The following is a 15,013-nucleotide window of genomic DNA, read 5'->3' as shown; positions in this document are numbered from 1 at the left end:
TCCTCCATCCACCAAGGATGGATACTTGACCCAAAGTAGGTGATCAGAATATCCCCTCCCCCTTGCCAGAGATGGGGACAACTCAGAAGAGTCTGAGGAATGAAGCCAAATTAAGACAAGCAAGGTTGAGTGATTGAGAGAGACAGAGAGAGAACCCTAAAAATATTTTTTGAGCCCCTGGATCCAGCTATGCAGTTTTATAAGCCAATAGATTTTCTTTTTAAAGTTAAGAGTGCCTAAGCTGGTCACTTGCAACCAAGAGTCCTGACAAATATACACAAAGTTTTCTCAAGGAAATTCTTTGCTCTCTCACTTTTTTCCTCCCTCATCTCATTTGTTCCATTTGTGGGTGCTTAAATGACTCTAATCAAAGCTGACACATTGTATTACAAGTCTACCACTAAGCATCAAGGGGAAAAGACAGTTCAGGTGGTCTAACGTCCCGGAACTATCCAAAAGAAGAGTAGGGCTATTTATCACTTTCATAATTTATCAACTTTGGTTAAGTTAAAATTTCAATGGTAACCATTAAAGAAGAGCTAGTGCATAATGTCCAAACTAGAAGGAAAAAAAGCAAATGATTAAAAATAGTGCCCCCCCCACCGCAAAAAAAAGGGAAAAAAGAGCTAAAATGAAATGGAGTTCTAGCAGGACAAACACACTGAAAGCATAAAATATGAAGACAAACTTAAACCTAAATACATCTGTGGTTATATTAAATGAATATGGGCTAAATATTCCAGTTAAGAGACAAAGGCTATAAAAAACCAAAACCCAATTATATGTTATTTATAAGAGACATATCCAAAACACATATATACAGAAACGATGAAACTAAAAGGATGGAAAAAGATATACCCTGCATAGATTAACCAAAAAAGATGGTGTAGCTATACCGATATCAGATAAAATAGAGTTTAAGGCTAAAAAAATTCTTTTACTAGAAATAAAAAGGGCAACTTCATAATGATAAAAGGTTAGCACACTAGGAGTATAACAACTTTGTATTTGTATGCACTTGATAATTGGGCTCAAAGATATAAAGCAAAAAATTAAAAAGGGGAAATAGACAAATTCATAATCACAGTTGTGTATTTTAACACATTTCTCTCTATAATAGCTAGAATAGGCAAAAAATCAGTAAGGATGAAGATTTGAATATAATTAATAAACCTGATCTACTGGCATTACATAGAACCATTACATAAAATCCACTAATTTTAGAATTCATATTATTTTCAAGCACACATGTAACACTTACAAAAACTCACCATAAACAGAACCCTAACAGAAATATCAACAAATTTAAAAGATTAAGATTATACAGAACAAGCTGACTACAATCAATTAATAAAAGATAACTAGAAAATACTCATATGTTTGGAAATTAAGAAACACATTTCTAAGATACCTATGAGTCAAAGGGGAAATCACAATGGGAACTAGAAAATATTTAGAAATAAATGATTAAAACAGTACATATCAAAACTCGTGAGCTCTTGCTAAACGGTATTTGGAGGAAAATGTTTAACCTTAAATGGAAAGAATAAAAATAAAAAGTATAAAAGTTAATGAGCTAAGCATCCATTTCAAAAAGTTAGAAGAAAAACCAAAATATATACAAGGAAAGTAAATTTTTTTTTTTTAAAGAGCAGAACTTAAAGAAATAGAAAACAAACTTACTACGGAAAAAACTTACGAAGACAAAAGTTGGTTCTTGAAAGGAACCTCTACTGAAGCTCAAGAAGAAAAAAAAGAAAGCATAAAAATGAAGTCAGAATGAAAAGGGAATATTGCTACAGATGTTGCAGACATTAAAAGAATAATAAGGAAATATTATAAACAACTTTATATAAATTTTAAACCTTAAAAGAGACAAATTCCTAGAAAAATATTACTTACTAAACTAACTTAAGAAGAAATTGAAAAAATTGTCCTAGAACCATTAAAAAGGTTGAGTCTATGGTTAAAAATAACATAAGAAAATAAACTTCCAGACCCAGGTGGCTTCATCACTGAGTTCTCTCCAACATTCAAGGGACAAAGGAGGGGAAACTAATATGGATGGTGGAGGTGGAAGAAGATGGGCATTAGTTTGATCTCTGGACTAACCACAGCAGCAGGGATTGTAGTTTGTCCCACTAACCTTCCTCTTGTAAGTTTCCCCAGAAATTGTGACCAACCAGAATCCTGGAGAAGTTGTATCTGGATGGAGTGAATTTAACATAGAAGGGAATGTATCAGATGGATTATAGAGAAAACCATTGGTGTCCCACCCAGATCCTCTTTACTGGCTAGCACATCCATTCTCCAGATAGAAGTGTCAGCTGATAACAACACACAGAGGTCCCTTCTCCAGAAAACTGCCACCTCACCTAGTTCTCTTCCTCTCCTCTTCCCATCCTGCTTCCCTCATTCTCTTCCTGAGCACTTCTCCCAGTATACCATTTGAGCATGAGTCCCCACTTCAGGTCCTGCTTCTACAGAATAGGGTCTAAGATATCAATATTTAAGAGGATGAAAAGAGAGTCACAGAGTAACAGGTACTTTTAAAACATATAACTGACAAGGAACCACTAACCAAAATTTATAAAGAACTCCGATAAATCAATAAGAAAACTGAAAAACAGGGAAAAGACTTAATAGGCAGTTCACAAAACAGGCCATCTGATTAACCAACAAAAAAGTGCTCATCAGTTGTAACCAAGGAAAGAAAATTAAAACCACAGAGATATCATTATACACCCATGAGAATGGTTTAAAAAATGTAAACCAACAATACCAAGTCATTTGCAAGGATAAGAAACAATTAGAACTCTCATATATTGCTGGTAGGAAAGTAAATTGGTACAATCACTTAGAAAACTGTTTGGCATTATCTAGCAAAGCAATTCCACTTCAACATATATAAACTCGTTCACGTACACAATAGAAAATGTGTAAGGATGTTCTTGGCTGCACTGTTCTTGTGTTGCTTATAGTTTCTGAATACCAAGTATCTGTCACCTATAGGATGAATAACTACATTGTGACATTCATAACATAAAACACTGTTAGCGATAAAAATAAGTGTGGTCAACACATGGATTCAGCTCACAAACAAGTTGAGCAAAAGAAGCAAACACAAAACGCACACAGTATGATTCTACACGTATGAAGTTAAAAAACTAGTAAAAATGAACTGTATTGTTTGGGAATGCAAACATAGGTGACAAAACTACAAAGAAAAGCAAAGAAATGACTATCACAAAAGTCAAAATAGTGGTTTCTTCTGGGGAGGCGCTTATGATTTGGAAAGGGTACTGAGTACTGGCAATGTTCTATTTCTTGACATAGGCGGTAGTTACATGTGTATTTTCCTTAGAATTGTAAAGCCATTTATGGGCTTTACTCACTTGCATTCTTGTTGTATCTCATATTTTTAAAAGTTTAAAACAAAGACAACAAAATAAACATACTGATTATTTTTTGGTTCTTAGGCAAGTTGAGGGAACTGAAAATCCTTCATTTTTAAATTAAAAACTTGCACCCCCAAATCCCTAACAGGATATATGTCAAGTAAATTTTCAATAATGCCTACTTCTCTTAGGACTATAGGTGGACAGAGTCTCTCGGGAACAGATACATGCTTTCCCAAGAGTCACCAGAGGATTCCTCTTACCTACGGAAAGTGAGGTGAGTAGGCACCCAAAGTCCTGGAGTAGATATCTTGGTTAAAGGTTAGCATTCCTGAGTATCCTCAGTAGGCAGAATCCTGGAGAGGAGTAGAAGCAATGTGCCAAAAAGCCTTGGGTTAGGGTTAGGCAGAGAAGGGATTCAGCCTCCAAACCCTGATAAAAGGTTTGAATATAGGGAAATCTATTGGGTGATCTGGGGTGACCCTGACCAAGGCTGCTAGTAAGAAAGGGCCCTATGTGCCGCCCAAACAGGGGAGACTGGAGGAACCCAGCCTGGTGACAAGCTCCACACGTGGCCCAGAGTGCGGTGCTTTGGGAGAATGGCTAATCACATCAGCATAACCTGAAAAAGCTCTAAACTTGGAAGCCAAGCATGGGATCAAGCTGGCAGGAACGTGGTCCAATAAAGGCACTGAGCAGCAGTGACCACACATCCTTAGACCGTGCAGGGCAGCTCTTCAACTGTGATATGATACAGCTGTGTCAGAAATAACAATGTGGGTGGATGGCTCAGACTCTGCATTTCTCTCCCCTCTGGAGAGTGGAAGTAAGACTGACTTCTCTGGAGTGTTTGAGCCCCCGTGGGGCTTGGAAGTGGGAGACATCGGAATTCTCACTAAAAAGGGCATTAAGGGACTTGTGAGGTTATTTGGAAAAATAAAGAAATATGTGACTGCTTAGATACCAACTGGTGAAATGAGACACACAGGTTAAACATCCAAAATGAAACAGACAAAATCTTAACCAAATGTCTCTGCTTATCTACCTTCATGTACACAATATCATGTGTATGAGTAGGAAACTAATACATCACTAAGCTGACAGAAAGAGTAAAGAGAGAAATAAGGAAACATCTCAGACAAAGCCCATGATAGGTGACTTAAGAGAAGGTTCATTCATTAAGGCAAACTGAAAGAACAAAATGCTTCTTGTACTGTCTATTATCACTATGTGACTGACATACATAAAAGGAATTTGTTTCTTTTACATCTTCCCTGAAAAGCTTCTCAGTATGTGATGTCTTCTTGGTTGCCCAGGACAGGATCCTTCCCACCTCTGAAAGCTCTTGCTGGCTTGCAATCTACATCTTTATCAGAGCCCCACTGATTTGTCCCTTGCATGTGGTAATGCCTTTGGATCATCCCTCCAAAGGTTCTGAGATACCTAAACCAGGGTCTATACGTGTTTTTATCTCTGTTTCTACTTATTCCCACTCCTCTTGGCCCTGCCACTGATGCATGATTGTTAAAGGAAACAGGCAGGGAGGGAGGAAAGAATAGTATGACTGCACTGTAACTGAAAAAAAAAAAACAAGAGAACCACCACCAGAAAACAAACCCATAGGGAACTGCGGACTTCTTGACCATGTATTACTTAACAGCTACTTGTGCTATCATAAAAATACAATTCATCTGATAACCATGGAAACCAAAATGAAGGCACTGTGGTGAGGGTGGATCTTTTCAGAAATCTAAAAACAGTAAGAGGCCTGAAATCAGAAAAAGAAATCCAAGCGCTGCAGGCCAGAGGAAATCCTTTACTAAAAGCCCTGACAAAGCAGCATTTTCTCCAGTCTCTAAAATCTCACCAGGCTTCAACAAGGGCTCTGGGACTGCTGTGACTGATCATGAAACAATTCAGGCCTCTCTGTGTGCTTCGCTGTCCCTTGGGGCCAGCTGCTATGAAGAAGGCTCACTGGGAGCTGGAACTTATTATTTTAAATTGTACCAAAAACCAGCAGAGGAATGTGTGTGTGTGTATTTCCTCTCCAGCTCCTAGCAGGTATACAAGCACAAAGTGCTCCATAAATACCTGTTGAATAAATGAAGAATCAGGCTAGAACTCACGGAAAGCACAGTGTCTGGTAAACAGTGTGTGTTCTTTCCACCACCCAGTGCCAACATTCTGTTGGGTCCTGAGAAAATCAAAGTCCTATCCTCAATTCTGGGCCCAGTTTCTCCATTTGCCTAAGGAGACAGCTGGATTAGATGGTTTCTCAGGCATCTTCCAGCTCTGACAGTCAATCACTGTATTGTGCTTTTTTTGGTGGCAGCACATGCCTGGCACTTTTCTTTCCCCTCAGAGGGAATCTGATACCCGTCTGCTCCAGTAATGTTCCCATCCTGCCTGACTCATTTGGTAGAAACAACGGGTTCACAGGCCAGTTGTAAATGAGAAGGCAAAGGGGGCCCAGACAGAAAAAAGGGGAAAGGGTTCCACTTGGCCCCTTTCTTAGGAAATCAAAACAGCACTTTTTAGGACTAAATATACAGAAACGGATGTGTGATTATTCTAAACATCCCTCACGTGAATGTCTCTCTAGCTTATTAATACTTGTATTAATAGCACTAATTACTGAGCATTTCTCTGCCGGACACTGTGCTAAGTAAGTCCTATTACACTCAATCCTCACAACAATCTCATGAGCTGTTAAGGTTACTATCTTCTTTTAACAGATGAGGGTTCTATCTGGCTCGAGAACGCACAGTAAGTGGCAAAACTAGGATCTGAACCCAGGTGTAACTGACTCCTGAGTTCTGGCTCTTCAAATGGCTTTTCCATCTGTTCTTCACTGTAGTCCTGTGAGCAAGGGAGGTCAGGGGTTATCACCTTTACTTTAAAAATGGAGAAACCGAGTCTCGGTAGAGGATTGCGATTTGCACAAAATACAGAAGACACTTAAAAGGTGCCCGGCCTCAGACACTCGCTCCTGCGTTCCTAGGTGAGGGTTCTTCCCATCTCGAGTCTGCTTCTTCCTCTTCCACTTCACTAACACACTCGCGAAACCTCAAGGCTGAAGGCAACTGCAGAATCCACCTTCCCGGCCCGATCGTTTCACAGGAGGGGAAACCAAGGCACAGCTGTTCTCCGGCGCAGCTGAGCCTCCAGGTGCCAGCAGAGTGCGGGAGCGCGGGGCCCAGGGCGGCCTGAGGGCACCCTTCCCGGTCCCGCCGGGGCCAGGTGCTCAGCCTCCGGCAGGACCAAGCCGGGCCTCCTCGGCCGCGCGCCTCGCAAAGCGCCCCAGGTCCCCGGGAGGCAGCCCCGGGCCGCTCCCCGCTCCGGGGCCTGGGCATCCCGGGGACGCGGGCAGAACCACTTTGCCCGCTGCCTCCGCGGGCTGTCCCCCCTTACCTCGCCGGGAGCTGTCCGGGACACTCGCCCACAGAAGTGCCGGCCGCGGGCGTCGGGGCCGCAGCAAATACGGCAGCGCGCGGCCACGGGTTGCCGGTCACGCCTTGAGCCCCGCCCGGGGGCGGTATTTGCTGGGCCGTTGCGGGCGGCGCTGTCACGTGACGCGCAGGGCGGGGGATGCCGGGAGCGGCGGTCGCGCGGCAGGGCTGGGCTTCCGGACCACCGCCGCGGAAAGGAGGCCTGCGGAGTCTGCGCCGGGAGGGTCGGGAAGGGAGACGCTAGGAGGGGCGGATGAGTCTTCAGATGCTGCGAAGTCGAGTTTGCGGAAGGACAATTAAGGCTTGTACTGCGTGGCCCCACAGGGGCAGAAATAGAGTCACTGGGTGGAAATGGCAGGGAGGCAGCTGGGGTCGATATAAAGAAGATTCTTCCAATCACCAGTTATCTATCAGTGTAATGGGATGTTCCAGGAGGTAGTGAGCAGCTTTGTAGGTGTGCACATGGGGACTGGGTTCATGCATTCAACAAACTGACCGCTGGCTATGGTCCAAACAATATGCTGGGAGTATATATTAAATAATTTTATGTATAGCACAATACCTGCCACATAGTAAATGTTATCTAAGTGTTGTTGTTGCTGCTGTTACTATTATGGGCACAGAGGTGAACGAAGCTGATATGGTTTCTGTCCTCAATTTTTGATTGAAGGTAGACATTAATCAGATAGCACTTAAATAAATATGTATTTTAATTTGTGGTAAGTGCATTGAAGGAACCCAGATTTAAAACTAGGGGGCAAGGGAGGGTGGTCAGGGAAGACCTTTCAGAGAAAGGAGTTTGCCAGCTGGAAGAGAGGCAGGGAAAGCTGGTGTGAAAGCTCTTGGGTGGGGTGGGGCAGAGGAGAGTAGATTGCTCTTTGGGTAAATGGAAGATGTCCAGTTTGTCTGAAGCTTATTGTGTTGACAGAAAACAGTGTAAGTGAAATTAAAGGCAGGTAGGGACCAGATCATTCAACGTTTAGGTCACAATAAGGATTTTTAAATTTTATATAAAAGGAAGCCATTGAAAGGGTGGAGGGTGTAAGTGATTTGACACCTTTTTTTTTTCTTTTTGAAGTATGATATTTGGAAAAAAAAGTATGCCAGCTACTATGTGGAGAATAGACAGAAGAAAGAGTGGAAGCAAGTAGATTGGTTAAGACTTGGACTGGAGTAATGGTAGTGATGGTAGTGAAGATGGAGAGAAATAGATTTGAGATATTTTTTTGAGGTAGTCAACCTGGCTTGATGTGGGAAATTAGGGGGATTCCCCAGTGTTCTAGCTTAACCTGACTGGGCCCATGAAAGTGCTATTTAGTGAACTTTTGTAAGGGGAACATATTGGGGAGGAGGGTGGAAGATCAAGAACTCAGTGTTTGACTTGTTAAATTTTAAATGCCTGTGTGCCATCCAAATGAAGAGATCAAAATGCATTTGGATACAGACCTCTGGATTTTAGAAGAGAATGTAAGCCTCAGAAATCTAACTTAAGACTGCTGTGAAAAAGAAATCATTGCACCAGATTGAGGTTTGTAATAGCTGATCTCTGTGATCCCATTGACCGATCTCAGTCCTTAGTTCTGCAGAATGTATTCTATAAAAATATATTACATCTATTATTACCATATGATGAATTTAGTATTATTACTAAACTCAGGTGAGGCCCAAGTTACTATGCAGCTTCTCTTTTATAAATGGAAAAAAACACAAAGAAACACACACCCTAAGGCCAACAGTTTATTTTAAGCAAAGACAAAGCTGTACACACAGTAGCTAGATACAAATAGTAGACCACTCTGACTTAGGTCAGATCAGATCAGAACAGGGGAGGTTCACGCTACAATGAGCATGGTGATTTATCTCATTATGTATGACTGGCAAAGCTATAACATGTTTAATCCTTTGAAGAGTGTCCCATTGTATGAAACTGGTAGTCCAGATGTCTCAAAAAGCAATCAAAAGCCCGAGTTTCTGGATTTGTGTCAGCCAACATTATTGTTTTGGCATTTCTATAAAACAGCTAAGCCTTTCAAGGGAGTACAACAGCCGCTTTCTATAAGAGCATGCTGTCTGTCTTTCTCATTAGTGGTGCAAACATCACTTGTCACATAGAAAATTTGTTTTTAAATGTAAGTACTTAACTATAAGAACGTCATTGGTAAACCACAGTTGAGTCCCCTCTTCTTTCTGCCCTCATCTCACCTGTGCTTGCCTCTATCCTACCACTTGACGTCTACTGATTTCTCTCCTCCATTAGACTGGAGAGGACCTGCTCATCTTTGCATTCTGATACATAGTTGGTATTTATTATAAAATGAGTAAGTACACATACAGCATCTCCTCAGCTATGTGAACTTTACTTACCTTGTTTTATGGAAAAGGGAGGCTCAGAGTGATTTGCCCAGGGTCAACATAGTAGACATGTGTCATTCCTTTTTGGCTGCCCAGTACCTGAACTCCCTTCCCACATTTGGGAATTCCCCATCTTATGAGAGCTTGTTGGGAATCAGAGCATGCCTTTCACTACAGAAGCTGAAATTCATATTTTTTTTTCTCTACTTCTCCACGTGACCCTGACACTACAAATTAAATATTCCTCGGACTTTGAATTGGGAGCCAGAGACACAGCAAAGTTGTATCTTGGAGTAATTCTCTTTGGTGTCCATGGCAAATGCAGCAAGATGAAGTTCTTTGAGCAATACTGGCTGCTATCATAGTCCAGGGAACTGTGGCCTTGGTAATAAGTAGTGGCATCTAATCTTCAGCAGAGATGGTGTCCTCACTGCGCCAGTTGTATGGAGTGACCAGGTGACAAAGGGTAATATTCCAGTTGCCTAGTCTCCAGGCCTCCTGGTGATGCTAAACTACCTATAATCCTTTTAATGAATTACTTTTCTCCTTAAATCTACTAAAACTGGATTTTGGTGTTTACAAGTTAAAAATCTGACTCATATAGTCACATAACTAATAGCAGAGCTGAGGACTTTGAACTAATTCTAGTGTTCCTTCCTAACATAAATCTGTATTCTCCAACAACCCACATTTTCTACATTACATATCGATGTCTCTAAATCACCCTTTGTTCACCAAATTTATCTTTTAATGTCAGCTGATTAATGAATATTTCAAGCAATTGTATGGTGAGGCAGCTGCCAGTGGAACATTCAGTTTCAGATGTAGCATTATCAATGTACAGTTGTTTATGTAATATTGAATTTTTTTTGTATTTTTCTCCGTTATAGGCAGAAGATGGAAAATGAAAATACTACTACTAATGTGACTGAGAAAAAGCTGAAAATAATCAGACATGCTTAAAGCAGATCTTTAGCCTTAGCAGAATGCTTATTGGACTAAAGCCAGCTGTGTTTCTGAAGAAAACAATTTAAGAACCTTTTATAACTCTGAAAATATTTCATAAGATACCGTGTTTAAAAGACAAAGTGTATAAGTGATTGTGTAATGTTTTTACCTCTCAGTAACAAGTCTGTTCAACTTTTATACATGTGATTTCTATGTTTTTGTGAACTTGCACAAAAGCAGGCAAATGACACCACATAAGCATAGCTGTAAAACTGAGCGCACAGAAGTAGCAACTGTTCATGGTCTCCTGGGTGACATCTATAATAGAGTAGGGAAGAGACCTGGTGCTTTATTTCTAATTTATTATTGTAGCCTTTAAAAAATAAGGTTACTAAGGCTTTGTTGTGTAGTATATTTTGGAGTTGTAGTATATATACTAGCCAGCAGATGTCAGGATGGGATCGCTTTCTTAAGACTGAAGTATGAAAACAATAAATAACAGGAGTTCCTGAAAGAACTGAAGGTCTTCTTGTTCTTCTGTGCACAACACACTTAAGTCACACTTGCCTCCTTCTTCCTTAAACATATATGCTTTAACACTTTTTCAAAGCCCACTACCCCCCCGCCTTTCATGTGGACAGTTCCTATTCATCCAAATCTTACTTCGTCACTTCCTCAGGGAGCCCTCCCTGCTTCTTCCCCAACCCAACAGGCCAGGCTCCTTTATTCCATGTTCTCACAGCTACCTTTACTTCACTCTCCTAGCAGTTTATATAATATAATGACATAATTATTGATGAACTTAGGTAATGTGCGACTCCCTTGCTATCTTGTAAGCCTCTTAAGGATTGGTACAATGACTGCATTCTTCTCTTCTGTATCCCTCACCTACCACAGTGCCTGGCCCTCTGTAGTCACTAAATAAATAAATATCTGTGACTGTGCACACCTCCGCCAGGTAGATTGGGAATATTTTTTCAGAGGCCTGCACAACGGGTAGTGTCCGAAAGCCAATCTTTCTGCCTTCAATTCAGCCCCTTCTTTGTAAAGATATTATGTGGGGCAGAAAAATGTGGGATAATACTTGTATTCAAGAGGAAAAGACAGTGACAAAAACTTTTCCCTCACAGTGGCAATCCCTTTCCTGCTGTAGGGTATCCATTTTCTGCTTCTTACACATTTCCAGTGAAGAAGTGCCCCTTCTGTGACCTTGCCCATCTTGGTCACAGCAGTTGTTAGTGAGTTCAAGAAGGAATCTTCCCTCTTGGCTTCCAAACCTTTATCCTATTGTGCCTTCTAGGACCATAACTTTCTTCGACATAACAACCCTTTTAGTTTTTAAAAAACAGCTCTCAAACTCCTACTATAGGTCTTTTCAAGGCTAACCACCTCTAATTCTTTCAATCATCTCTCTAGCAGCATGGTTTCCAGACACCTTCAGTACTCTGCCAAACTCCACTCTGCCAAGGGGGCTACTCCTGAGGCATCTGTCAGACCTGGAGACCTTAGTGTTGTAATTTTACTGATGCAACCTAAAAAATTGCTTTCATCTTTAATTTTGCTTGATCTTATTCCTAAACCAGTCCAGAATTTCAGAATTTGAAAAGACCTTAATTTAAGGTCTGGTTACCCAAAGCAGATCCTGGGCCAATTAAGTCACCTGGATGCTTTACAAAATAAGAGTTCTGTGCTCCATCCATAGCAATTCTGATTCAGTAGGTCTTTGTTTAAAAGCTTCTTGTGTGGTTTGCAGCTTGTTTTGGAAAAGCCCTCTGCACATGCAGCCTGACACTGCCAGTGTTCTTTTCCCTATTATACTTGAACTTCTCCTTTGGCAGGTATCTGTGTATGAAAATGCTCCCAACTGTCCCTAGTATGCATTCTTTAATTCCCAAGTACATGACACCTAGCACCCATTTACTCTTAAAATTTTGTGTGAAAAGAACATCAGTTACCCATAAACATGAAGACATATTTACCTTAAGTCCTTTTCCTACCAAGAAACAAGTATTAAAAATATGCTATTTTACCATCTTATTTACACATGGAATTGGGAAGAAGGAAATAAATGATAGTCTGAGTCTATAGTATCTAGCAGTTTCTAGGCTCCCCCCAGTTCTTCTCTGCTATTCTGTGTAAACTCAAGGAAGGTGAGATAATTAAGAGTGATCTAAGTTCAATACACTTAAGAAAACAGGCTGAAAAAAATTAAGTGCTTTCTGTCAGATCAGGAATAAATAAGCACCTTGCAACTTAGGGAACAACAATGTAAAAAATACAAATTCTTTTTATGGTGATGAACTTGTTTATTTTTAATAATTTATTTTATTTTATTTTTGGCTGCGTTGGGTCTTTGTTGCTGCAGGCAGGCTTTTCTCTAGTTGTGGTGAGCGGGGGCTGCTCTTCATTGCTGTGCGCAGGCTTCTCATTGCAGTGGCTTCTCTTGTTGGGAGCATGGGCTCTAGGCGCGCGGGCTTCAGTAATTGTGGCTCCCGGGCTCAGTAGTTGTGGCTCGTGGGCTCTAGAGCACAGGCTCAGTAGTTGTGGCACACGGGCTTAGTTGCTCCACGGCATGTGGGATCTTCCCAGACCAGGGCTCAAACATGTAATCCCTGCATTGGCAGGCGGATTCTTAACCACTGTGCCACCAGGGAAGCCCTATGGTGATGAATTTCTAAACAGTAGTAGAAAGCTTGCTAACAGGGAGGGTTAGGTTAAAGAGGGAAAAGTAGATGTTAAACTAAATGCCTTTCTCTTCAACTTCTTTAACAGCATCATTGTTTCAGTAAGCTAACAACAGTATTTTACTAAGAATGATTTTTTTTTTGATTTAATAGGTTTGAGATTTTACTTACACTTTTACTTTTATGTTCAGTAAAGAATCCTTGTCGTTTCATATGCTTGTGACCAGTGAAAACAATGGATATTACAAAAATTGAGTATGAAATTCTATAATTGATGTAAAGATTCAATAGTAAGCTTATTAAATTTTACTCAAAAGTACACTGAAAACATATAAATGCTGAATTTTACTAATGATGTTAAGATGAGCAATTTATGTGATCATCTCCTGGCTTTAATTCTTATCTACCACATTTCTAAAAACTTTTTTTGCAATATCTTTATTATTTTAAGTAACCTCTATATTGCTTCCCTTCTATCAGCTCAAATAATCAGAGACAATGCAATTTGAATTTGGGGAAGAAAAGCATCAGACAACCTCCCATTGCCGTACGTATCACACCCAGCAGTGGTCTTCATTATGTTTCGCATTGTCCCATAAAAATTAGTCTTCAGTCTCTTGGTATCATGAACATATCTGCACTTAGCTACTTTCTTTCCTCCTAAATAAACATATAACTTGGGGGAGGGTAAATTGTGGTAGTAGGTTAGACGTGGTCCTTGTCAGATTACTCCATATATGCTTAGCTGTGAAACCAATAAACTTTGATCTTGTGCTAACAGCCTGAAGGGCCACAAGTTGGAGATTACGTCTCTCTTTGGAAAACAGAATGAATGGATTCTGTTTTTCAGGATAGGAACTTTTCTCTCCAATGAAAGTGAAGGAAAGGTATTTTGGGCATAACAGGTCTTCAGGGCTACCTCCCACTCCTACAGCTGCCCTCAGCAGGACTGACCCTTCTGTTTTCTTCCTGGCCATCAGCTCCCTCCTGCTTTTTCCTCCTTATCCAAGCTTAGATGCCTTGTGCATTATTTCAGTCACTCCCTGACCCTGTCAGATCACCTTATCCACGTGGCAAGCCCCACCCCCCGAAGAATCCAACCCTCCACCTTCTCTGAGCTTAGGCAGCAGAGCAGTGCTAGAGAAAAAGCCCACATCCAAGCACTGCAAATTCATGATCACCTATCTTAACTGGGGTTCTAATACCATCTGACCTTTTTCTAGTCAGCTTACTCTCACACTTCCCACAACTAGTTAAAAAAACTTCTCCACTCTACTTCCATTCTATTATTCAATGAATACTGAGTGCCTAGTAGGTGCCAGGCACTCTTCTAGGTACTGGGATACTACAGTGAACATAGTAAGACAAAACCCCTGCCCTCATCAAGCATATATTTAGCGAAAGGAGACAATTAACAAAATAAATAAGGAAAAAATATATTAAATAAGTGCCAGGAAGAAAAATAAAGAAGGGGGGTATAGAGTGCCGAAGAGCTTGTAATAAAAAAAAAAAATGTTGAAATATAATGTAACTATAGAAAAATGCAAATATCCTAAGTCTACAACTTGCTGGGTTTTCACAAATTGACACATAACCTTTAAAGGAGTTGGTAAAGGCCTCAATGGAAAAATGCCATTTAAGTGAAGACCCAAGGAGAGGGAGTGAGGCACTTGGAAATCTAAAGGAACAGAGCATCCTAGGCAAAGGAAACAGCCAGTGCAAAGACCCTGAGGCAGTAGCATGTCTCATTTGTTTGAGGAAGCAAGGAGGCCAGTATGGCCAGAGTGCAGTGAGGGAGAGGAGAATCATAAAAGATAAGATCAGAGAAGTAATGAGGCCCAGACTGTACAGAACTTTGTGGGCAACCAGAAATGCTTTGGCTTTTACTCTGAATAAGACAGGAAGCCACTGAAGGTTTTTCAGCTGTAGTGACATGTTCTGGCTTAAATTTTCAGAGAACCATTGATTGCTGTGTTGAGGACAGACTGCAGAGGGGCAAGGGTGGAAGCAGGGAGTCTAGTTAGGAGGCTGTTGTAATAATTCAGAAAAGTGATGATGGTGGATTGGACCAGGGTGGTGCCAATGAAGTTGGTGAGAAGAGGTCAGATTCTGATTCTAACTCAAGGGCCAGCAGGGTTTTCTGAAGGATTGGTATGGGACGTGAAAGAGAGGAGTTAAGGAT

General features: G+C 40.8%; 1 protein-coding gene across 8 annotated transcripts in view; it reads right to left on the bottom strand.

Annotated features, from left to right (window-relative positions):
• Positions 1–6,898, bottom strand: part of FBXO10 (F-box protein 10) — a 72,531-nt gene extending 65,633 nt beyond the window's left edge. For 4 of the 8 annotated variants that reach the window (XR_011075104.1, XM_068552070.1, XM_068552077.1 and 1 more), the window contains exons 1-2: positions 6,810–6,882; positions 3,662–3,754 (exon numbers count right to left, since the gene is read on the bottom strand). The gene's annotated coding sequence lies outside the window, so the exon portion shown is untranslated. Of the gene's footprint in view, positions 1–3,661; positions 3,755–6,809 lie in introns of those variants that run through there. The other 4 variants (XM_068552075.1, XM_068552078.1, XM_068552071.1 and 1 more) reach the window with 3 other exon arrangements.
• Positions 6,899–15,013: the final 8,115 nt, after the last annotated feature.

The sequence above is a fragment of the Eschrichtius robustus genome, chromosome 10 (genome assembly GCF_028021215.1).
Source record: "Eschrichtius robustus isolate mEscRob2 chromosome 10, mEscRob2.pri, whole genome shotgun sequence".
NCBI classification, from domain to species: domain Eukaryota; kingdom Metazoa; phylum Chordata; class Mammalia; order Artiodactyla; family Eschrichtiidae; genus Eschrichtius; species Eschrichtius robustus.
This window is presented reverse-complemented; position numbering and strand designations above follow the sequence as displayed.